Genomic DNA, 26,572 nt, shown 5'->3' on the forward strand with positions numbered 1-26,572 from the left:
TCAATGGATCAGATTACAAGAAAGCACAGTTGTTCGTGAGATGAAGAGATGAACAGTTTATATAGTAAAACTGTAAACGAAAGTAAAGACACAAACCAGGTTTCAAACTCAACTTGAGTTTGAACAATACTTTATATAATAAGCTACTTCAAGTTGAACAAACTTGCAACCAATTTCTGTGTACAATGGAAGGATCACTTTCTTCTTGCCCCAAACCACACTTGGTCAAGCAAGGAAGTTTTACAAACACTCTGATAACCCTCACAAAGCTACACTATTGAAGAAGCTATGTCACACTTGAAAAGCTACAAGGAAATTGCACAAGCTGAGAATACAAATAATCCCTTTTTGAGTATTCAATCACTTGAATCACTCACTATTTGATGTAGACTGGATGTGCAAAGTTGCTCTGAGGTGGTTGACTTTTTTTCTTTTATAGGAGACCAAGAAATTCTTCAATTAATGCTGTTAACGGATAGAAGGCAACTGAAGAGTCAACTAGCCATTGGTGCTGTCGGACGGCCGATATTCAGTTTTTATGCGTCCGAACGAGGTCAATGAATTAGAGAAATCTTCTTGAACCTCTTAGGACGTCCGATCCCCTATCACCATGCGTCCGAGGGTAAGATGCAGATTTGGAGGTTCCTTTTCAATTCCTTCGGACGGCCGATGCATCCAATGTGTTGTGTCCGAAGTGCAGCAACGCTTGTCGGACGTCCGATACTCAAGTGTTGAGCGTCCGATCGTGATCAATAATCGTAGAAGCCCTGGCTTGTCTTCTTCGGACGTCCGAGTCTGAGTTCTTCATACGTCCGAAGTTACTCAATGGATGTTGGACGTCCGATACTCTCCTTTTGTGCGTCCGACATCTTTCTCAACACTTTTCACCTTTTTTGATCTTCTTTTTGCTCTAAGTCCACAGACCTGTTTAGTATCATTTTTGAAAAGGGGTTTGTTTTGTAATCATCAAAAGATATGAATTGAGATAAACAATACGAATATAATTTCATTTAAAAGAGAACGAGTGCGGTAAAGTACACCCTCGTCTCAAAATTTTAAATTCACATAACGGATAAGAAACAGATAACCACTTAACAACAAGTTCATGCACTTGACACTCACCAATCAAAACAAGGGAGTAAGTGCGTAAACGAGCCTTTAGGTGTTCCCCTCGAGATCCTCTTGAAGGTCTCCTTGAGCACTTGAGCAAATAGTAATTGTCTATTACGCACTATCGCTTAAAACCCCTAATTATCGAGGAAGATTGCACACTTGTACAATCTAAGAAAATTTCACGAAAATGAGCCTCAATTACTCGTAAATCGAGGCTCAAAAATGGAGTTTTAAAACACAAGCGAAATCTGATTTTTATCTTGAAATCAAGTGTAAAACGGTCTAGCAATATTGAAGGAAAATAGAGGATTCGCAACCCTCAATTTCCTTTAAGTTCGGAAATTTCAGATTTGTCACCCATACTTTAAAAAATCGTATCTCATTCTCTACAAGTCCAAAATTGGAAAACTTGATACCGTTGGAAACCTCTTAAAAAGTACTAAAAGTTCTTAGAAGACACTTTTCCATTATTCCAATTGGAAGATAATCGAAATTTAGCCCAAAGTTGTTGTTTTAGAAAGTCAAGACAGATTTGGGTTGATTTTTGGCAAAGTTTGGAAATTTGGCAAAATTCACACAATTGGAACTAGCCTCTCAAATTTGAAAATCAATTAGAATTACAATCAAAGTTTAAAACCAAACAAGCGGAACAAGAATCGGAGTGTTAAGCACCAAGATATGACAGCTCAAAGTTGGTGAAAAATCGAAATTGTTAAGCAAAATTTTAGATTTAAACTTCAAACTTTGGGACTTTGGTTAGGTATCGAAACGGACTTGGAACGGTACCAAATTTGGTATGAATACACTACCATATAAGAGTTATTCCTCTTCCAAATTTCACAGAAAAATATGTACGAGCAATTGGTTAACGAAACCACTAAAATCCCAAGAAGTTCCAAGGCAAATCTGCCTTGGACTTCCGTTTTTCCGTTTTCAAGCATTTGGCCAAGGAAATTTTCTCAAACATGGTTCAATGGTGTAGAAAATGTCTAATAAACATTCAAGGTGTGTTTGGTAGGTGATTAACACCAAGAATTTCAAAACAACAAGTCCCAACAATGATCTAAACATTTACTAGCCAAAAGAGGGTTTTAGTTCACCGAGTCAGCTTTAAACTTTGGCCACAACTCACTCAATTCAACTTGGAATTGAGAGTGGTTAGTGGCATTGGAAAAAAATTTCATTAATATACAATTTCTTAGAAGAAACCATTTTCAAAATCGGCCCATAACTAGCTCGTTCATGAGCATCAAGTTACAGCTCATGTGCTGCCTTCCAGGAAACAACGAAACAGGACAGCAATTTTCAAATGAATGGTTTGGCTTGCTCAAGTGGAACCAGGACAGGAATTTTATACCAACGGAAAGCTGGGAATGTCTAGTTTCCAGTGCAGCAAACGGCACTTGATTCCGACATCGGAGCGATGAGTTATAGCCGAAACAAAAACACTGCCTGGGTGAATACGGGAATAGTTTCCAGATTTCTAAGCTTTTGTAAACTCAACATTTGGGTGACCAAATCAAGTTATTTTTCAATGAAACTTTTTACACACTCAATATAACATGTAAACAACATAAGCAAGCCATTAGAACCTCAAAATTTCGCACCAAAGTGCTCGAACAAAGCAGGGGCAAAATGGTCACTTTTGGTCATTGCACCATCCTTGAGTTTCTATCAACAACCCAATATTAATCCACTAGTTTAAGCACTAAATAAATATTATTACCATCAAAACATCACAAATCAGTCCATATATCCAAGGCGGGAGTTCATAGAGCCCACGCAACCAAATTTTTCTCAAAATAATGCTACCCACTAACATGCATGAGTATATATGAGCACTAGAACTTCCATAAACCAAGTTTTTAAGGTTTGATCGTTACCTACTCCACTTGGTGTACAAAACAGAAATTTTCGGTCCTTTCCTTGGCCAAGAAAACCGTGAAAAGCAAGCTCTTTTCCTAGCTTAGGTGATGCTCCAAGTTGTTGTGAGTGTTGTGAGCTAGTGTGCAAAATTTGAGGTGAAATGGATGAAAGATTGGAAGTGAAATGAAATGAAACTTTGTTCTTCTCCTTGCTAAGAGTTGCAGCCGACCATGGAGTGAAGAAAAAGGAGAAAAGGCTGATCAAAAGAGGCTTCCTAGAGAAGCTTGGTAGTTAGTGGCCTTGTGCACAAAAGTCAACTCTCACTAGCGCGCGTAATCGTGAGTTTTGTGCTCGATTCCTTTCGGGTTTGTTTTACTTGTGCACTAAACCTCTAATGCACTTGTATTCATATTAATATTATTCACTCTTAATTGTCCCAAAATAAAGGTCTAAAGTCGCTCAATTAAATCGCGCGTGTGAAACCCGTATTTTCAAATTAAGCGCGATAAAGCGAAACCTCCAAGAATTTCTTATAACGATAGTACTAATAACTATCACTTGAGTACTTAAACATAAAATTACCTATTTTAGAACCATTGTGTAAGTCTCCAATTTTTCAAACTTGTTGTACTCTCAATCGGTTAAAATTTCCAAACACGTTTTCACTATTTTCACTAAACGAGCTTCCAAAATTAATTTTTGAAACAAGTCACTTTAAAAATATAATGAAACTATAATTCCATGTATTTAGGTCTAAATAGGTTAGAAAATAATATTCGGAGTGAATGGGCAATTAAATATTTAAATAAGCTCGAAATGGAATTTAAAATAATAAATTTTGCGAGTCCTCACATGAGTCGAGTTTTAACTCCTCAAATATCAAATTAACTTTTCTTAATCTACTATTGATCATTCTTACTTCTCCAAAATTAATACACTCTCGATTCAAATATAGTCTCGAAAAACGTGTACTCATTGTTCCGAACTAAACGAGTTTTCGAAAAGTAAATTTTCTAACAAAACGCTTTAAAACATAAGAGAGACGTTTTTCCATATAAATGGATTTTAAGTAGTCAAATTAAAAAATTCGGAGAAAATGAGTGAATAACTATTTAAATAAACCAGTAATATATGACGAAAATAAGAAAATTTTCGGATCCTCACATAAATACTTTAAAAAGTCTTTATATAATAAGCCGATAGAATGTGGATTTAGTATATAAGGGTGTAAATTTAGTCCTTCCCTTATAGTTCTTTCAAACAAAATTTAGAAATTAAATATAAATCAAATATCCAATTATTCTGATCAACACAATATACATATATGCATAACCAAATACGCATATTAGTAAATCCAAATATATATTACAAAATAACTAATCCAATTTTTATACCTCATTTCAACAAATGATTTAATAAGTATCTCCATCCAAAAAATAATATCCAAACAGATGAAATTTGCATCCTTTTTAATGAAACTCCTTCTTATCCATTACTATGCCATTCACTCTTTTTTATTATGACACTATACTAGGGATGTACGCGAGTCGAGCCAATATCGAGTAGCTTGCGAGTAACTCGGTCAACGACTTGGCTTGAACTCGGTCAAATCGAGTTCGAGCCGAGTCTCGAGCTACTTGAGTATATTGTCGAGTCGAGTTCTAGTCAGCAATTTGAGGCTTGAGGCTCGACGAGTAGCTCGTCGAGTCGGATATATTTAATTAATATATATAATTTAAATAATATATATGTATTATAATTATAAAATTACCGTTATGGGTATAATTTATACTGAATTTACAAGATACTCTTCTTTATAATAAAATTTCATAAGGGTAGAAAAGTAATAAGATAATTGTAAAAGACCTAAAAAGAAAAAATGTTGGGAAAAAGCAAAGAAAACCTTCAGAATTTAGTTTCTCTTCCTCCCTTCTTCTCTGTTTGAACGAGTGACTTCTAAACCCTACCTCCGTTACTCTCAATCTCTCACTCGTCGCCGACGCCATTGCTCGCCGCATCTGTCAGCCTCCACGCCATCGTTTTTCTGGTTACTGGTATGTCTGCCTCTGCTCTAATGTGCATTTCCAGTTCTATTTCCATTTCCCCCTTCATTCATCTTCGCTTCCCTCTCTCTCTCTCTATGGCACTATGGGTGTGGGGACTGGGGACTGGGGACGGGGAATGGGAAGTAGTAGTATGATTGATTACTGGGTCTGGGAGTAAACCCAGAAGCATATTAAATTTGTTTTCCTGTCAGCCTCCATCGCCATCTGGATCTGATGAAACACTTCTGCTTTAATTTGTTTTCCTTTTTTGTCTTTTTTTGGCCTCTTTTATTAGGCATGCGTAAGTGTAACAATGAATACGAAAGCTGTGTGGAATTTTTTTGCCTCTTTTTTGTCTTTCGCATTTGAATGGTATGCTGTGTGGAATTTTTCGTAAAAATGCCACGCAATTGGCTAAAGTAGGACACGGTTCTACTAAATTAGACTTCGACTGAATTGGTAACCTTTGTCAAAAGTGGTTCAATCAGAAGGAAATTACTCACAACCCTTTTTTCAAAAAAAAAAAAAAATTGAAAACACACTCCATCATCTTCACATGGCTCTAGAATCTAATTATTGCTCTATTTGTGCTAAAGAATAAATTCTAACTTCTAAGAGCAGATTTCTAAAACCCCAAAATAAAAATTGTAAATCATAGATATAAGGCGTAGCCTGTCAATCCTGGATGTTAAAAACAAAGAAGGAAGAACAATTTGAGTATTCCGTGGTAGTCTGGATTTAATGACTTGATATGGAGAGTTAAACAAGCACCACTAGAATTGTTGTGTGTAATTTGTTAAAAATGCCATTAAAACAAAACACACTCTGTATAATTCCACTAAACTCCACAAACTTCATCCCACTTTGTATAATTCCTCTAAAGTCCCTAGATCACTTACATTAAGAGACTAAAGCTCAAAAAGCTTGATTAGGCTCGACTTGATAAGGCATGACTAAAGGTCGAGCCTTATCGAGTCGAGTCTCGAGTTTAAAAGAATTTCCTCGAGTCAAGCCTTGAGTTGTGATTTTTAGGCTTAAAAGAATTGGTTTAAGAACAAATTCAAAGAGTTTTCAAGCCTGAAAAGATTGTGCCTTCATTGTAAAGTGTTTTCAATCAATTTGAGGAGTTTTTCAAAATTTTAGAATTTTCTAAAATAGTTTTCTAGATTGATGCCCTAGAAAAAAAAAGAAACAACATTATTGTTTACAAACTCATTTGAGCTTTTCTCAAAGACCAAAAAATATTCTCTTAATTTAAAGAGTTTGTGGATGAATTTAAAGATTTAAGATTGTGTACATGTTTATTGGATTTTTTTAAATTTTTTGTCCAAACCATTGGCTTGAAAACTCGAAAAGGATAAAATTCTTAACTATATAATTTATTTGAAGTGCTTTAGGTACAAAGTGTTTTTTTATTCTATAATTCTTGAATATAAAAGGACGACTCCTAATTTTTTTTAAAAACCCTTTTTGGACTAAATTTTGAACCCAAATTGTCGCATTTTTTAAAGTCCCATTTTAGGTTCTCTTTTACTTATTTTAAAATAAAATCACATCTTCTGTAAAACTCAAATACTATTTTTTCCATTGCGAAAAATGGGACGCGACAGCTTGGCGAATCCACTGGGAATGCTAGAGAGTTCAAGCACTTGGTTTAGTTGTCTTTTCTCTTTTTAACCCTTTTTATTTATCAAATTTGGATGTTTTAAGTTACATTTTTCTAAGATGTTTTGCATTTCACAGTCGTATTCGTTCATCGTTTCTCGTGTATGTGATGAATGGTTTATTTATTTACTTATTTGTATCGCGCTTTGTATTTGGGGTTGGGAATATTACCTTAGAACCTTCACGTGCATTTAATGTTAATCCCTCCCCTCAAAGGAGCACTTCATACATGCATACGCTATTTATTTACAACCCTACATCTTATTTTCTTTTTAGTGGTTGTCACACTACTCCTCCCTGTTAGGATTAGAATCGATCCACTTGGACATGTGGCCGTGGCACGACGTGCACGTAGCAATGTCTGAGGGATCACTCGAGCCACCGACTAAGAGCTTTGGAATTATTGACCTTTCGCCCTTTTGTCTGAAGGCTGGGGAACCTGAACTTTATCAAGTCTAGATGCATTAGTGAGCCTAACCTCATGCATCCACGATAAAAAATTGCCTCAGTTAGAGTCAACCTTATCCGAATAGGAATACTAGGCACGAGGGGAAGGATTACATCCTTCTTGCTTTAATTGCCTTCTATTTTTGTTTGCTCCAATGTGTTATGTGTCATATATCAACTGAACTAACCATTCTCTGTTTCTTATTATATTGCACTCATAAACCTTAGAAATAAGAGTCTTGGCATGATACTCGTTTAGGACAAGACTGCCTTTTATATCAAACACGTTTAAATTTTAGTTAATTGCATATGCATATGTATTGCACATCATTTTAGGCTTATTCTGACATTTAAATGGAGCACTTTTAGGTCATATTTCAATTATTTCATTGCATATTTACTCGTTTTAATAAACTGGCATCATACATCAATTTTAGAGGGAATGCCGCATAGGGAATCCCACGTTAGGAATAAGTCACCTCGTGTCTCGGATATGTAATCCAATGAGATTTGCATGTTTATATTTTTTTGTACTATTCAAAGGGGTAGTGCACAAGGTAAGATAGGATTTGATTCCTTCCACGTGACGATATTGAGAATGATAGAACAATTTTTGCGCATTAGAATATGAGCATCTAATAATCATCTTTTGGTCATTTTATCAGAGTTGGTAAAAATCCCTTGCATAAAGGACGTTAAATTGAAGAAATTCACAAATAATTTCTTATTGTTGAGATGATAAATATATCGTGGCCAAATTTTGATTTTAAAAGGCTCATAGACTAATGCATTGCAACAAAATTTGTGAGTTTTGAAACTACAAATGGGGAAGCAATCCAGACGATTTTTGAATAAACCGTTAATTCCATCCAATCCATTTTGACTAATTTATTCACTTTAGATCAATCCAGTCAATTTTGAGTAAATCATCAATTTCATCCAATTCGTTATTCTTTTTTAGGACAATTCAGTTATTTTTTTTTATAAATCCTCAATTTTATCCAATCCATTTGACCAGTTTTATTCACTTTTAAGATAATCCAGTCAATTTTTTAACTAACCATCAATTCTACTCGTTCCATTTAACCCGTTTATTCTCTTTTAAAGTTTCGATTTACGGTTGACTGAAAAAACTAGTCGAGACATTTCAATCCTTTCAAAAATAAGTTTTTCACATTAAATTGATTTTTAATATCACTTTATGTGTTAATCAAAACAATCAATCCATTCGGACTTTGTCCTCATTTTGTTAGTTCTCTATCATTTTCGAAAAAAAATCCAATTAGTCCAATTTTTTTCAAATGCTCTTCAATTGAATCTCAATAAGTCGATCGGATCTAACAGGTATTGTATGGTGTCTACCCCAGAGGATTGCATTTTTCATACTAGGCTAGCCCTTGGCATAAAAGGGCTTCCCCCATAGGACATGCATACCGATTTTATAGTTTTGCTTACTAACTCTGGGTATTTTTCTTTTATTTTTCCCCTTCCCCTGCATTTATAAAAGTTGTTTCAACAAGGTAAAAATATTTTTCCTATATCTGATAATATTTTTGGTCTGATAAATTTTGAAAATTACAAGTGTTATTTAATTCTTGGACAGATCCTACAATGAAAAAAATAAATAAAAAATAAAAAAATCCATCTGAAAATAGCAATCTAAAGTATCTCAAAAATCTCTTGATTCATTATTTCTAATACATTTTATCTCAAAAGATAGAAAGAGAAAGTGTGTGTATATTTGAAAGTGTATTCTTTAGTGATTTTTATTTTCTCACATGTATTATATTTGGGAAAAAAATTTTCAAACATTTGAATAATAAAGTTTTTATTTAGAATTATTGTTTTGTATATATTCATTCTTTATTTGCTCATTGGGAGATTTCATGATAGATTTTAAGAAATAAGGCTAAATTGAAATTTTTCGACCTCTTGTTTGAAAATTCATGAGTGTATGTCCAATTCCCAAAATTCTTTGTATATACTAGATTTGTAGTCTAAACTACTCAATGAGAGTAGTCGAAAATAAAGAAGGTCACTCAAATTTGATAGTTTGTCATAAAATATCAACCCCGACACTTTTTTTTTTCATTACTTGTCCACTTCTATTGAACCTCCAAAGTCAGTCGCATTGATTGACTCGCTTCAAAGTGAAACAATTTTTACAATGAAAATGTTCAGTGTGTCTAACCAGATTCAATCCACATCTGAGAGAAAGCAAAAATGTACATTATTTCTTATTTGTTTTGAAAACTTGGAATGATACTTTAGGCTTTCGTTTCTCTATTTATACAGATTTTATCATTTATTTTCCCATTTGAGACTTTAAAAAATAGAATTTCGTTTCAAATAAAAGCCTCAATGATCATGACCCTCCATGGAAAAATTTTCGAATGTCAAAAGGAAATGGATTTTCCCAACAGGTTATTCTTTACTTTGGTTATCATGAGAAATAAGAATGATGCTTTGGTCATCGTTTCTATTATCTAAACACTGTTTATCTCTTGCATCCTCATTTGAGCCTAAATTGGTGGTTCATTTCAAAAGCACTTATGATCGCACCCCCACACTAGGAAAGGAGATTTGAAAAGAAAAAAAAAGAAAGGAGAAAATGCTACAAGTTGGGGGAATTTGACTCTACCATTGATATTTGGTCTTCAATATCGGAAAGAAAGAGGGGCCATTTATACTCTAACATTAGGGTGTTTTTCAATTCTATCATTGACATGTGGGATCTCAGTATTGGTAAAAAAAAAAAATAGAGAAAGAGAAACAAAGAAAAATGTGAAAAAAAATGAAAAAATGAAAAAAAAAATGCAAAGACATCAAATGCTGAATTCCCTCTAGTGATTGATAAAGAGCGAGTCAAAATGGGGCTCCGGGTTTTGAGTCCAAAACTTGAGCAATTTTTGGGAAGGAAGGAGATCTTAAGTGCATTGTCCATGAAAATTTTATTTCTTTAACTATCATTGTCAAACCACATTACAAGCTCATAAAGTCTATTGCTGACTTATCTTTCATGGCAATTTAAAGTGAAGATTTTGCCTCTGAGGAACCTATCAATCACTCATGATCATAAGGTCATAACCTATTTTCATATATTTAGCTATCGTTTCGACTCATACAGTACAAGCCTATAGAGTTTATATGTTGACTAAGTTTTCTCAAGAAATAAGAGTGATAAACTATTTGCTTTCACTAAGATGTGATATTGAATGTGTTAGATACAATTTGGGTACAAAAAAAAAAAGACAGATCCTAATATACCATCTCCTTGAGTCGCCTCAAAATCATGAATAATATCCATTTGATTGATCCTAAAAGATGAGCTAACAAGAAGGGGGCCCATTTTCCCTCAACACCGATCCCAAAATGAGGAAGAGATCTTTTACAATTTGGTCTTATTTTGAGAGATTTATCATGGAATCTTCTATATGAGTTTGGGTATGACATTTAAATTCTTCATTTGAAAAATGGAGTTTCTATTCACATTGCATGTGATTATTTTGCAACTCAAATAAGCCCAAATTGGGGCAAATTTTTTGTAATATATTTGTGAGATCTCATCAAATAAGTTCAAATTGAGGCAAAAATTTTATAACACATTTGTAGGATATGTCCAAGATCAAGTATATATTTTTTAAATCTTGATAAGTCAATACTTTGCATGAGTCTTAATTGTTATATCATTGCTCAAAAAAGAATTTTGAAAAATTCAAGTGCTTTGAAAAATCCCCCTTGTGCAGGTATTTATGGTTAAGATCGAGGAAAAGACGCAAGTCAAAATCTTGCAAATTTGGAGATTAATCACGAATAAAAATAGAGCAATAATACTACTTTGCAAAGTGGAGGATCAGCTATTTGTTCAAAAGGAGTACATACTTGGCAGCCAACTTAAAAAAAAAGAAAAAAGGAAAAAAGAAAGAAAATGAAAAAAGAAAAAAGGGGGGAATAAAAAAAGAAAAAAAAGAAAAAGGAAAAAAAGGGGAATGAAAAAAAATGAAAAGAAAAAAGGGGGAATGAAAAAAAGAAAAAAAAGAAAAAAAGAGAAAAGAAAAAAAAGGGAAAAAAAGAAAAAAGAAAAAAGAAAAAGGGGGAGTGAAAAGAAAAAAGAGAAAAAAAGAGAATTTTTTCTTTAATTTTGCAAATTTTTACTATTGAACTTTGGGAGCATTTCACCTGGAGATTACATTTCTAAGTTGGGGCAACACCTTATGCTTCGAATGGAAGTGATAATACCCGCCAAAATTGAAATCCCGTCCTTGCGTATTTGGACGAAGGCTCAGGTAGTAGAAATTAAATGGATCAAGGAACACAACGAGTTGCTATCTCCGATAGATAAAAAAAAAAGGTTGAATGTTACCTACCATGGACAATGCTGTCAGTAAAGGATGGTTCATTGTTTATGACAAGAAAGAGAAATCTCGTCTGTTTGAGGAAGGAGATACAGTTTTGAAACGAATTCTTCCCATTCAAGATAAAGTCAAAGGAAAATTTGCTCCAAATTGGCAAGAGCCTTTCATTGTCAAGAAAATGTCACCCGAAGGAGCACTCATTCTCACAGAAATGGATGGACAGGTTTTTTCTCAACCAATCAATTCAGATATGTGTAAGAAATTCTTTATCTGATTATGTGACTTTTCAGTTTGAAATACCATCTAAGGTGGATTAAAGGTCGGGTCTTCTTCTTTTCTCTTTAAACATCCTACCCCTAGTTTCTCCCTTTGAACCTCCAGAATAATTTAATCATTCATTTGATATCCCCCTAAAGATTGCAAACCCCATACTATGGCAAATTTTATCTCTTATTTGTTAAAAAAAAAAAGAAAAAAAAGAGTCAAAAGCCCAACTGGAGCAATTTTTTCAGTTTTAATACCCTTTGAGGCAAATATTGATAGAACGCGGTCTTAGGGTTTTGAAACCTCTTTGAAGATTTGCTTTCAAGCCTTAACATTTCTTCTACACTCTACCTGACCTCATCATCAAAATCATAAAATCCCGACTCCGCCTTGGTGGTATTTCTAATAAAAATCACTTGATTAAATGACAAATGATGTCAATACACCTTCGTCAATTTTGCATAGGAAGAATTGTCGTGGTGATGCTATCATTTCTTAAACACATTTCTGATTTGATAAGGGCTATCGGCAAAATTTGTTCATTAGGTAAAAACCCGAAAGGGCACCTTGAAAAAAAAACAAAAAGAAAGAGAAAAACCCAAAAAAAAAGGAAAAAAAATACAAAATACAAAATAAAAAAAAAAAAAAATACAAAAGAGAAAAAGGAAAAGAAAATGGGGGATGACCTTAGTGAAAATCTGAAAAGTTAAGGTCATCAAGATGAGCTTTTGGAGCACTAGAGAATCATGAACGAAAAGCAGAATGTCGAAACTTGAAATGGTCATTCACTTTAATCTGGTCATTAGAAAGAGTTGATTTGTGATACAAAGTGAAGCATAGGTGAGAAGATTCAGCACAAATTGCAGCACAACTCTTGGGAAGCAGTTTTGACATCGAAAGATAATGCTAGCATGGTTCTTAAGGCCAAAGGGACCACAAGGGATCGCATGGTGGTGGCATTATGTGATAACTATTTCTGTTTTCTCGAGAACATGAAAAATGTGGCCTTTGTTAAACATGATTTACACTAGGGCCAACATCAAAAGGAGTGACCTCCAATTTTGGTAATGCATTCCAAATCATCTTTTGAAAAAAAAAAAGAAGAAAAAAAAAGGTTTTAAGAGTCGAGAGGATAATGACATATATATGTGCCTCTCAAATCCTTTGAAGGGAGACTGGTTTTTTTTTCAAATTTTAAATTTTGAAAAATGACTGTTTCTTTCATTTCTTCTTCTTCTAAAGTCTGAAAAAAAAAAAAGAATTGCAAGTTCAACCTGCTAATGTGATTTCTATCACCGTTAGTATCGAGTCTATCTCACTAACGTGTGTTTGTTTTTCTATCACCGTTAGCATCGAGTTTATCTCACTAACATGTGTTGTGTTTTTCTATCATCGTTAGCATCGAGTATAACTCATTAACGTGTGTTTTATTTTTTCATATCCGTTAGCATCGGGTCCAACCCACTAACGTGATCTTTATTACCGTTAGCATCGAGTACAACTCACTAACGTGTATTTTATTTCTTCATATCCATTAGCATAGGATCCAACCCACTAATGTATCTTTTATCATCACGACAGGCTTGGATTGTATCTCACTGACCGTTTTTATTTCGTTGGGCTCGAGTCTTATCCCACCAATCTGTTATTTCTTCACAAATTAAATTTAATTTTCTGTTGGTGAGTGTTAGCGTCTATCGCGCACCCTTTTATCTCCATTCTTGACAGATCAAAAGATCAAATTTAATTTTTTGTTGGTGAGTCTCAACGTCCACTGCGCACCCTTCTATCCCCCTTCTACCAAATTTAATTTTCTGTTAGTGAGTCTCAACGCCCACCGCGCATCCTACTATCTTCCTTCTACCAAATTTAATTTTCTGTTGGTGAGTCTCAGCGTCCACCGTGCACCCTTCTATCTCCCTTCTTGACAGATCAAAAGATCAAATTTAATTTCCTGTTGGTGAGTCTCAGCGTCCACCGCGCACCCTTCTATCCCCCTTCTTGACAAATTTAATTTCCTGTTGGTGAGTTTCAAAATTCACCGCGCACCCTTCTATCCCCCTACTTAACTATCAAATTTCATTCGAAAATATTTCATTTCAATTGGGTTCGGGTCTTATTCCACCAATGTATCATTCAATTGAGTTCGGGTCGTATCCTATCAATCTATCAATTGGGTTCAGATCATATCTCACCAATCTGTTATTTCTTGATGATCAAATTTAATTTTCTATTGGGGAGTCTCAGCGTCCCTCGCACCCTTCTATCTCCCTTCTTGACAAATTTAAATTCCTATTGGCGAGTCTCAACGTCCACCGCGTACCCTTCTATTTCCCTTCTTGACAGATCAGAAGATTAAATTTAATTTTCTGTTGGTGAGTCTCAGCGTCCACAGCGCACCATTCTATTTCCCTTCTTGACAATTTAATTTTCTGTTGGTGAATCTCAGCGTCCACCGCGCACTCTTCTATATCCCTTCTTGACAATTTAACTTCCTGTTGATGAGTCTCAACATCCACCGCGCACCCTTCTATCTCTCTTCTTGACAGATCAAAAGATCAAATTTAATTTCCTATTGGTGAGTCTCAGCGTCCACGGCATATCCTTCTATCTCCCTTTTTGACAATTTAATTTCCTGTTGGTGAGTCTCAGTGTTCACCACGCACTCTCAGTGTCCACCGTACACCCTTCTATCCCCCTTCTTAACAAATTTAATTTCCTATTGGTGAGTCTCAGCATCCACCGCGCACCCCTCTATCCCCTTGCTTGACAATCAAATTTCATTAAAAAATATTTCATTTCAATTGGGCTCGAGTCTTATCCCACCAATGTATCATTCAATTGGGTTCGGGTCGTATCCTACCAATCTATCAATTGGGTTCGGATCATATCCCACCAATCTGTTATATCTTGATGATCAAATTTAAATTCCTGTTGGTGAGTCTCAGCATCTACCGCACACCCTTCTACCTCCCTTCTTGACAATTTAATTTCCTGTTGGTGAGTTTCAGCGTCCACCGCGCACCCTTCTACCCCATTTCTTGACAATTTAATTTTTTATTGGTGAGTTTCAGCGTCCACCGCGCACCCTTCTACCCCCTTCTTGACAAATTTAATTTCCTGTTGGAGCGTAACCGCGTCCCTCCGTGCATCTTTTTCTAAAAGATCAAATTTAATTTTCTGTTGGTGAGTTCTCAGCGTCCGCCGCGCACCTTTCGACCTCCCTTCTTGACAGTCACATTTAATTTTCTGTTGGAGCGTAACCGCGTCCCTTCGCGCATCTCTTTCTAGTTATGATAGTTGCTTTTCTTGATTGTTTTGATTAACAGTTATGCTTTATCATTCATTTTATATTTCATGTTTAGAAGTTCTGAGAGCTCAGACTTCTTCGACTTTGCAAAGATCGTAGATGGTCAATGCACTTGTTTCATTGTGGTTCACTGGTATTTTAACCACGTTTTACCTGATTCCCATGGCGGGATACGTAGGCAACTCTACATGAGTTCGGTCACGTTTTCTGTAACATTATTGCATCATTTTATCTAATAATTTTAGCCAAATGTTGGCTTGTTGTTTTAGCCCAGGCGCAGTTAGAAGAAACAGGTAAGTAATTTGGTATCTACATTTTCGTCTTGAATTTCTTCGAAACTCAAGACAAAGAGGGACAAGCTGTATACACCAAATTTTTGTCAATTTTTAATATTTTTTTGAATTTTTTCAATTTAATGGATTATTTATTTTTTAACATTTTAATGCAAATTTTTTCTTATATTTGCAGGTTTTTTTTAGAAAAAAAAATAAAAAATAAAAACCAATTTTTTTGTTAAAAAAAAAATGGAGACATCATGATGCCACCACAATCCACCCTTTTTGACCAACGGAAGGGAAGCAGAGGAATTGGATAAAAGAATTTGGGTTTTGCAGAAGAGGCCCCTAACTCCTCCCACTCCTCTCTCTCTCTCGGTTGGAGCTCTCAACCGAAAAAGAAAAAATAACTCTCCCTCTGAATTCTCTCGACTGGCTCAACGGATCAAAGAAAAAAGGCGAAGCAAAGAAGAAAAATTGCTCCAGAGATCTCTGGCTCCTCTCGATCTCCACTCTCTCAACTCTCTCAATTCTCTCGGCTGGTTCAACGGGCAGAGGAGAAGAAAAATTGCTCCAGAGGTCCTCGAGAGCCCTCAACAGACAGAAAGAAAAGAAAAGAATGAGAGAAGAAGAAAATTTTGCAGAGAGACCCTCACTCTCTCAACTCTCTCGACTTCCGGGCGGCAGGAGCAGAAAGGGAAGAAAAAATATATCTCTCGGCTCTTTCTCTCAGATTCTCCCTCTTATTATTTCTTAGCAAATAAAACACTCACTCTCAGGTTTTCTTTTGGACAGGACAAGGCCAATAAAAACGGATGAAGGTTCGTAATTTCATCAAATTTTAGTCAAGAGACTACAATCTTCATTGAAGTATCTCTCTTCATTTTATTTCCTTTTCAATTTTTTCAATTAATTATATTGTAAGCATGTTTAGTTGCTAATTTGTGTTTTTCTATTACTTTTTTTCATTATTATTATTATTATTGTCATTTTTAGGGGGCTTGTTTTGATTTAATTTTGCGGTATTTGTTGTTGATTTTATTGATTTCAGGTTATAGTTATGTTGTGAAAATCACAAGGAGTTTTGTAGTATAATTTTTATGATTTTTGGTGAAGATTTGAGTGTTTTAAAAAATAATAAAAAATCAGACTGTTTTGGCAATTTCACCAATTTTGATTTATTTTTTGTAAAAAATAACTCCTGAAATGGAATCTACTCGAAAAATCGAGTGGAAGTGTGTATTTTGGTAATTTTTGGAGACTGGAAAAATCGCCGGTGATTGGCAACCGGGAACGGTTCGTCACTAGGCAGCCATTGCTGCCAGAGGAAATTTGCAGAAGGAAAACCAGCAAAGAAGAAGAATAGCTTCTCGAAGCTTTTGCATGAAAAGTTTTCGAAATTGCATGTTGATCCTTGGATTTTGACTTAATTCTGTTATGGCCCGAAATTTGGGACAGTATAATCAATTTTGTCCCTTCAAAATTATAATTTTCTTTGGTATTTTAAATGCGATTTTTGAGTAGCTTATTTATGAATTTTATGATAAAATTTAAGATTTAATAATTTTGAAAGATTTATTATTTTGATTGGGTTTGGTAAAAATAATTGGAATTTTTTGGCTAAGGTTTGTTTGTTTGGGTTTTGGTATAAAATCTGGTTCATTTTGTTGGGTTTTAGGAAGTGGGTCTTGGCTTACTTTTATGGATTTTAGCATGGGTTTAGGAATTGAAACCCACTCTTTTTCATTGGGTTTGTTGGGTAAAAGAGTTAGGCATAGCCCGCTCCTCTCATTTGGGTTTCAGTTGGGCTAGGAAGCTTTCGGCCCAAACAAATAAATAAAATGGCCCAAGTGGCCTATTGAGTTAGGAAGACCAGAAAATGAATTTGCACTTTGATCCCTGAACTTTATCTTTTATTTAATTTTGGCCCCTAAAATTTGAAAATTATATTTTTGCCCCAAAAGTTTTTCAATTTTTTGCAATTCAGTCCCTAGTGAATTTTGACTCTTTTTATTATGATTGTTTCTTTTCTTTAATAGCTAATTACGTTACTTTTGAATATATTTGACTTGTAATTTTTAGATGTTCTTAAGTTTCTTTATATTTGACATGTTAGTGTGAATTTAGTATTTTATCATTATTATTATTTTTCAATTAAATTGGTGTCATGATTGTGAGAACCCGTAAAACCCTAATATTTTTCCTAGGGTTTATTTCCCCTTAATTGCATGTTTTCTGCATTTTCTGGCTTAGGAATATTTTCCTGGTGAATTTTATGAGTAATTATAGTTTTAAGATGAGTTTTCTCGTATTGGATAGTTTTTAGAAAATTAAGAATATATATTGGACGTGGGACCCACGAGTGCGAAAAGTTCGGGAAAATTCGGCCAATACGGTTATGTTTCGGATATTGTGGAAAATTTATCGGGTGTTAAGAGATAAGTAGAGAGTGAGATTTGATTGATGTGAGAGAGAAAAGAAAGGATAGGAATGCATTTATAACTCATGTATTAAAACCCTAAGTATACTTTTGGGGCGTTTTCTCTTTTGATTTGGCAAACCGTGTATATGTATTAACTTTTGAAAACTTTTGTATGTCATTTTGGATTGTAATCGCTAAAGTTCAGATGTGAATGTTTGCGTGCTCTTTCGGTTGGGTTCTGACGGGTCGGTTACTATCATGGCCGACTCCGGATTTCATTTTCTTATTTTGGGTTATGTTGCCATTTTGACTTGGTTGCGCGCATTGGTAAGTTCCGGAACGTATTAGATTGACGTAAACGGATCCGTAGTCCTGGCGAGAGCTGGGCAGGCAGTCCGCTAACCCCTTTGGTTCGCCTTAGGGGAAGGTGGGGCTGTTACAATGATTCTTTTGTTCATTTTGAGTATAAAGAGGGCAATTTGACTTCTATTTATTCACCACTTCAAGGGAGGTATCTTCTTGTTTTATTTTAAATCCTCTTATGTGTTCTTATGTGTTTTTATGTGTGAATTTGCATGTTTTGAGTGATTATCTTTTATTATTTGTTTTATTTGTTTTAAGCTTCATACATTTAATTTAACTTTGATGATTATTTGAGAGGCAATTAAATGCCAAATTGTAATAGTTAGGTTATTATTTTATTTCATTTCTTCCCCTTTTAGATTGTGGTTAGGGCCACAAATGTAATAGTTAAGTCTTTATTCGCTTTTATTTATTTATGTGTTTGCATGCTTGTGTGTTTATGTGTTTACTCGTTTTCTTAGGATCTTTGCATCTAGATATTAAGCTTACGTGTTACGTGTTACGTGCTCTTATGTGTTTATTTGTTTAATTTATGCCTTCTTTATTCTACTATGTATTATTTATGTGTGACGTCACCACACTAGTCCAACGCTAGTTGTGGCTTTTCTCTCCATTTACTTGCTAGTCTAACGCTAGTAAAAATTTTTAGAAATTGGTTAGTCCAACGCTAGACCCTTAGATTGTTCATGCATTAGATTCATTTTAGTGTGATATTCATTTTCATGCATATTTTATTTTTTAGGATCTTTTCCATTTGCATGATTCCCTATTATCTATTATCCCCCTATCCTCTATCTATTATCCCCCTATTATCTTTTATTCCCTATTAACACATATAGACTCTATCTTTTATTCCCTATTAACACATATAGAGGATAGGGGGATAATAGATAATAGGGAATATCATGCAAATGGAAAAGATTCCAAAAAATAAAATATACATGAAAATGTAATGAATATCACACAAAAATGAATCTAATGCATGAACAATCTAAGGGTCTAGCGTTAGACTAACCCATTTCTAAAAGTTCTTACTAACGTTGGACTAGCAAGTAAATGAAGGGAAAAGTCACAACTAGCGTTGGACTAGTGTGGTGACGTCATGGATTAATAATACATAGTAGAATAAATAAGGCATAAATTAAACAAATAAACACATAAGAACACGTAACATGTAACACGTAAACATAATATCTAGATGCAAAGATCCTAAAAAACGAGTTAACACATAAACACACAAGCATGCAAACACATAAATAAAGAAAAGCGAATAAAGACTTAACTCTTACATTTGTGACCCTAACTACAATCTAAAGGGGGAAGGAATGAAATAAAATAATAATCTAACTATTACAATTTGGCATTTAATTGCCTCTCAAATAATCATCAAAGTTAAATTAAATATATGAAGCTTAAAACAAATAAAACAAATAACTAAAAGAAAATCACTCAAAACATGCAAATTCACACATAAAAACACATAAGAACACATAAGAGGGTTTAAAATAAAACAAGAAGATACCTCCCTTGAAATGATGAATAAATAGAAGTCAAATTGTCCTCTTTATACTCAAAATGAATAAAAGAATCATGGCACCAATTTAATTGAAAAATAATAATAATGATAAAATACTAAATTCACACTAACATGTCAAATATAAAGAAACTTAAGAACATCTAAAAATTACAAGTCAAATATATTCAAAAGTAACGTAATTAGCTATTAAAGAAAAGAAACAATCATAATAAAAAGAGTCAAAATTCACTAGGGACTGAATTGCAAAAATTGAAAAACTTTTGGGGCAATAATATAATTTTCAAATTTTAGGGCCAAAATTAAATGAAAGATAAAGTTCAGGGACCAAAGTGCAAATTCATTTCTGGTCTTCCTAGCTCAACAGGCCACTTGGGCCATTTAATTTATTTGTTTGGGTCGAAAGCTTCCTAGTCCAACCGAAACCCAAAGGAGAGGAGCGGATTATGCCTAACTCTTTTACCCAACAAATCCAATGAAAAGGAGTGGGCTTCAATTCCCAAGCCCATGCTAAAATCCATAAAAGTAAGCCAAGACCCACTTCCTAAAACCCAACAAAATGAACCAGATTTTATACCAAAACCCAAACAAACAAACCTCAGCCCAAAAACTCCAATTATTTTTATCAAACCCAATGAAAATAACAAATCTATCAAAATTATTAAATCTTAAATTTTATCCTAAAATTCATAAATAAGCTACTTAAAAATCGCATTTAAACATACCAAAGAAACTTATCATTTTGAAAGGATAAAATTGATTATACTGTCCCAAATTTTGGGCCATAACAGAATTAAGTCAAAATCCGGGGATCAACATGCAATTTTGAAAAATTTTCATGCAAAAGCTTCGAGAAGCTATTCTTCTTCTTTGCTGGTTTTCCTTCTGCAAATTTTCCTCTGGCAGCAATGGTTGCCTGGTGACTAGGGCTGCAAACTAATCGAGCCGCTCGCGAGCGGCTCGAGTCGAGCTCGATGTTAATCGAACTCGAGTCGAGCTCGAGCCGGCTCGAGTCAAACTCGAGCTCGAGCTCGAGCTCAGAATATTAAGCTCGTTAGCTCGCGATGGGTATATATATATTTTTTTTTTATTTTTATTTTTATTTAATAATAAAATTACGTATATTATATATATATTTTTATTTTTTATTTTCATAGTAAAATTACGTATATGTTCTTAATATTTTATTATTTATTAAGAAAAAAATATTATTTTATTTATTTATTTTTTAAATAAAATATTTATTTTTTATTTTTTTTCGAGCTCGGCTCGACTTGATTCGAGTCGAGCTCGAGCTCGAAATTTGCCGGCTCGTCGAGCTCGAGCTCGAGCTCGAGCTTGGTAAAATTTAGTCGAGACTCGGCTCGATTAGCTCAAAACTCGACTCGGCTCGGCTCGTTTGCAGCCCTACTGGTGACAAACCGCTCCCAGTTGCCAATCACCGGCGATTTTTCCGGTCGCCAAAAATTACCAAAACACACACTTCCACTCGATTTTTCGAGTAGATTCCATTTCCGGAGTTTTTTTTTACAAAAAATGAATCAAATTTGGCGAAATTGCCAAAACAGTCCGGTTTTTTATTATTTTTTAAAACACTCAAATCTTCACCAAAAATCATAAAATTTATACTACAACACTCCTTATGATTTTCACAACATAACTATAAACTGAAATCAATAAAAGCAACAACAAATATGGCAAAATTAAATCAAAACAAGTCCCCTAAAAATGACAATAATAATAATAATAATGAAAAAAAGTAATAGAAAAATACAAATTAGCAACTAAACATGCTTACAATATAATTAATTAAAAAATTGAAAAGGAAATAAAATGAAGGGAGATACCTCAATGAAGATTTTAGTCTCTTGACTAAAATTTGATGAAATTATGAGCTTTCAACCGTTTTTATTGGCCTTGCCCTGTCCAAGAGAAAACCTGAGAGTGAGTGTTTTATTTGCTAAAAAAAAATGAGAGGGAGAGCCAAGAGATATTTTTTTTCTTCCCTTTCTACTCCTGCCGCCCGGAAGTCGAGAGAGTTGAGAGAGTGAGGGCCTCTCTGCAAAATTTTCTTCTTCCCTCTTGCTTTTCTTTTCTTTCTGTCTGTTGAGAGCTCTCGAGGACCTCTGGAGCAATTTTTCTTCTCCTTTGCCCGTTGAACCAGCCGAGAGAATTGAGAGAGTTGAGAGAGTGGAGACCGAGAGGAGCCAGGGACCTCTGGAGCAATTTTTCTTCTTTGCTTCGCCTTTTTTTTTTGATCCATTGAGCCAGTCGAGAGAATTCAGAGGGAGAGTTGTTTTTTCTTTTTCGGTTGAGAGCTCCAACCGAGAGAGAGAGGAGTGGGAGGAGTTAGGGGCCTCTTCTGCAAAACCCAAATTCTTTTGTCCAATTCCTCTGCTTCCCTTCCGTTGCTTTCTTTCTTTTCTTTTGGCTTTCTTTGGTCAAAAAAGGTGGATTGTGGTGGCATCATGATGTCCACTTTTATTTATTTTTATTTTTTTAACAAAAAAACTGGTTTTTATTTATTTTTATTTTTTTTCTAAAACAAACCTGCAAATATAAGAAAAAATTTGCATTAAAATGTTAAAAAATAAATAATCCATTAAATAGAAAAATTTCAAGAAAATATTAAAAATTAACAAAAATTTGGTGTCTACATTCATACCAAATTTAGATATGTCTCTTAATTTCAAAATGGTTCAAGAATCATCTCAATCCAATGTATGTAATTCAAGATATAGCCGAAATACTACAGGTTGCCAAAGCTGACTTTTCTTGCATTCTTTTGTCCTTAAATTGCATTTTCTCTTTTACACTTCATATTTTATTTTTATCACTTTAAACCATCATCAATCATCCAATTATCTTCTCAATGCACTCCATTTGATGATTGAATCATTAAACCTACAAAATATGAAGCTTTTACCATAAAAATCCATAAAATGCAATTTTTACACTTTAACCATAAAATGTATATTTTCACTAGAATCCTAGTTTATTAGCTATAAAACTAAATAAAACACACCAAAGCTAACCAATAAAACACACTAAAAATATGTAAAATATCTACTTGTCAGTCCACTTAATCAAAATTTCTGGATCCGTGTACGCTTCTAGGGTTAAGAACCTTGTATACAACTCCCTTCCAAATTGTTTTTCAGTCAAAAAGTCTCAATAGGGGAAGATATCTTTAAGCTTCAATTCAGTAACTTTTTGTATGTAGTAAAAAGTCATTCAGGAAAGCAGAAAACTCCACAAATTACATAATCAACAGTCAAGCTGCTCCAGCAAAAATTAAAGGATACTCTATCATTAATACATTGATCAGCTTATACTTTAACACAAAGTAATTTGCTTTACAAAAATCCAATGATTTATCCCCTTCTGTTACCAATCCCCAATTACTGTTATTATGTTGCAATCTTTCCAAAATATCGTGATCCTTATATTAATGGCAATATAATTTTAAAAAATAGCAATATAATTTACCCATGCAATGGCTAAAACAGTGGAGATTCCAACGATCCTAGGCCCAAGGGTAATACGCAACCCCAACTGCCAGCAAGAGCAACTCTTTTTCAAGAACCATTAAAAGTGCTCAACCTAAGTTGGTTATCACATCCTCTAAGAATATGCTCCACGAAAAAATACAAGAATAGTTCTTGATTGTTTTCCCATGTAGCAGTTGCCACCGGACCCACTAATGGTATTATGCGAGCTTTGAAACATAAGATCTCCTAGAACCAAATGGTTACAAAAGCAACAACGTAAAGAGAATTTTTATAAAACGTTATACGATTCATTCATACCGCAAACCTAAGCTCTTATGGACCATGTTTGCCAGAAAACCCAAAATCTAGGCCTTTTTATATTTTTCATGAACACATTTCAAATTACCATTTAACTTCAAATGTATCAAATCGATGCAGGACATTTTTCTATAAAAAAACTCTAAAAAGTAACAATCTAAATGGGCTCTTACACTTGTTGTAATAAACAATAAGCCTCCCTCGCTCAATTAACGGGCCAATTTCTACTGTCACTATTATTTAGAACTCCTACCTAGGACACGAAAAAACATAAGATGACTCTACCACTATGAAACCTACAAGAGGATTGAATTTAGATTTACGGTCTTGGTCAAATTGGTGATTTGTGAATGATAAGATAGACTGAATCATTAGAATAAAGGTCATGAACTCTTCCAAAATTCATATTTTCATTGGAGGTAACAGACACAAGAATGCATACATATATATATATATATATATATATATATATATATAAGAGTATTTGTATATGTGTATGTTTGAGTTGCTCGGCTCACACAAATGTGGAAGGGTTGGGCTTTTGGAATTTGGATTTCGGGTCATATGATCAACTTACATTATAATTAGAGCTTCAGGCCTATTTCATAATTGGCCCAAACTCACTATTAAACATAATATACACATTATTACATACAAAACATACGCTTTTAATGTAATCTTTAATGGATCAGATTCTAACTGGGTCGAGCCCAATGATACCCGGGCTCCACTAACGTTTAAATCGAGTCGTATATTCAACCCAAACTCTTTCCAATCCAATCATGTGTACTGATTCAATCATACTTTTCTCAAGTTGAACAGCCGAACTCATGCCCGTTCGACCTATTGATAGCTCTAATCATACATATTATGATAGTATTATATTATATATTTTAGTGCATATTATAGTATAATTTATACATAAAATTATATGTACGTAGTGTGTCGACGTGCATGACTTCTAGATCTTAAAAAAAAAAAAGAGTGTATATTTGTGCAAGATTGTCGAATGCAAAAAAAACTTCATATGCTAAGAAACATCAACTGACACAAAATGCATCACTAAACAACTTAATATTTTTCAATCACTACAAGATGTTTTGAGTCCTGTCCATCATAGAATCAGTATTCTCAATAACGCACCATATTGTCATAGTTGTTTATCATAGAATGAAATATATGAGTATGAAAAACTTGATATCCGTTCTTATGATTGTGCTAAATTATTTTACAAATGCTTCGAAAAGTAAATCAAACTTTAACTTTTAAATGAAGCACCATATTTTACAAATGTTTTGAAAACTAACTTGACTCTCAAATCCTCTTCCTCCTTGCAAGTTTTGGAATTTCCCCTTGAATACAAAAAAATTTTCCCTTGTAAATGTGGAATGTAAAGCAGTTAATGTGGGATTTGAAAAAACAACCTCTGATATAATTCTGAAAACTGAACTTTGTTCATGTGAAAAAGCTACCAAGCATATAAAATTTGAAATTGAGAATGCCTGCTATTTGCTATTGGTCTTTGACGTTTTTTTCATTGTAATCAAATTTGATTTACTAAATCTCATTGAGTGATCGTCTAATGATTCACGCAGGCGTTACTCAGATCTTATTTTGAACTAACTAACCATGTTTTTAAACTATTCTAACCATGAGTACTAGTTCCGACTTTCACCCGCTAACTTGCTAACATTAACCAGTTTTGTCCAGATTTTCTGCAGAATTTTTTTCGCTCATGCTCAATAACTTTTTTTCCAAGTTTAATTCAAACATGGAATTTCACTTCTACACAATCTTTTCTCTTCAAAAACAAACTTGCGTGTGATGATTTTATGTTGATTTATAAAATGCAAACCCCAAAATACATGAAGTTTATAATGAGAATTAAAGTCCGCTTTTTGATGCTTCAATTGCACTTTGTGAGCTCTCTTCCATTTTTATCCAACTTGAAGTATGAAACATACATAAACATATAAAGGAAAGTTAAAATGACGTTAATCACACAAAAATATTGGGTTGCTTCCCAACAAGTGATTTATTTAAAGTCATTAAGCTCAACTTTCTTCTTGAAGTTACTTAAGTTGAAGATAAATCACCTAAAGGATAAACGAGTCCTTTAGGGATAATTTCACTTGCCAAATAGGGTTTCAATCTTTGTCTATTGATCTTGAATTTCTTTTTTCTCTCATTCATGATCTCCACCACTCCATAGGAAAACACTTGAGTCACTTCAAACAATCTAGACCATCTTAACTTAAGCTTATCTAGAAACAACATAAGGCATGAGTTGTATAGAAGTACCTTGTCCCACCTCAAATTTCTTAGAGATAATATGCTTATCATGCTAAAATTTGATCTTTTTCTTATATATCTTGACATTCTCATAAGCATTTAATCAATGTTCTTCCAGTTCGCTCAACTCAAGTAACCTTTTGTCACTTGCAAGATTAAAATCCATATTAATAACCTTAATAGCCTAATAAGTTTTATGTTCAATCTCTACATATAAATGACAAGTTTTTTCATATACTAAATGATACAACAACATCCCCAAGGGTATCTTAAACGCTGTCCGATATGCCCAAAGAGCATCATTGAGTTTTCTTGTCCAATCTTTTCTTGATTTGTTCACTGTCTTTTATAAGATGAGCTTGATTTCTCAATTCGCCAACTCTGCTTGTCCATTTACTTGAGAATGGTATGGGAGTGATGTCTTGTGCCTACAACCATACTTGACTAACAAAGAATCAAATTGTTTGTTACAAAAATGCTTTCTCTCATCACTTAGTATGGCCTTAAGTATGCCAAACCTACTAAAAATATTTGTTTTAAAGAAATTTTTATACAACTTTAGTATCATTAGTAGGTGCAACAATTGTCTTCACCTATTTAGAAACATAATCCACGATGGTCCCATAGCAAAGGTATGACAATCAAGATTTTATTGGCCAACTATATACCAAGATACTAGGGAATATGTTAAAAATTGTCATGCATACCAAGGAACCGGGAATATTTTTTAAAAAATAAAAATAAAATGCCCCTCAATGCTTTCATCTCAAAATTATGACAATGATATAAATTATTACGTACCTCTTCATCAG

General features: G+C 33.9%; 1 long non-coding RNA gene across 1 annotated transcript; it reads right to left on the reverse strand.

The window, feature by feature from the left end:
- Window positions 1–86: 86 nt before the first annotated feature.
- Window positions 87–22,089, reverse strand: LOC113687772 (uncharacterized). Its single transcript, XR_003447783.2, has 2 exons — window positions 21,507–22,089; window positions 87–924 (listed from the first exon to the last, which is right to left on the reverse strand). It is a non-coding gene; the product is annotated as an uncharacterized lncRNA (long non-coding RNA).
- Window positions 22,090–26,572: the final 4,483 nt, after the last annotated feature.

Source organism: Coffea arabica, chromosome 5e (assembly GCF_036785885.1).
Source record: "Coffea arabica cultivar ET-39 chromosome 5e, Coffea Arabica ET-39 HiFi, whole genome shotgun sequence".
Lineage (NCBI taxonomy): Eukaryota > Viridiplantae > Streptophyta > Magnoliopsida > Gentianales > Rubiaceae > Coffea > Coffea arabica.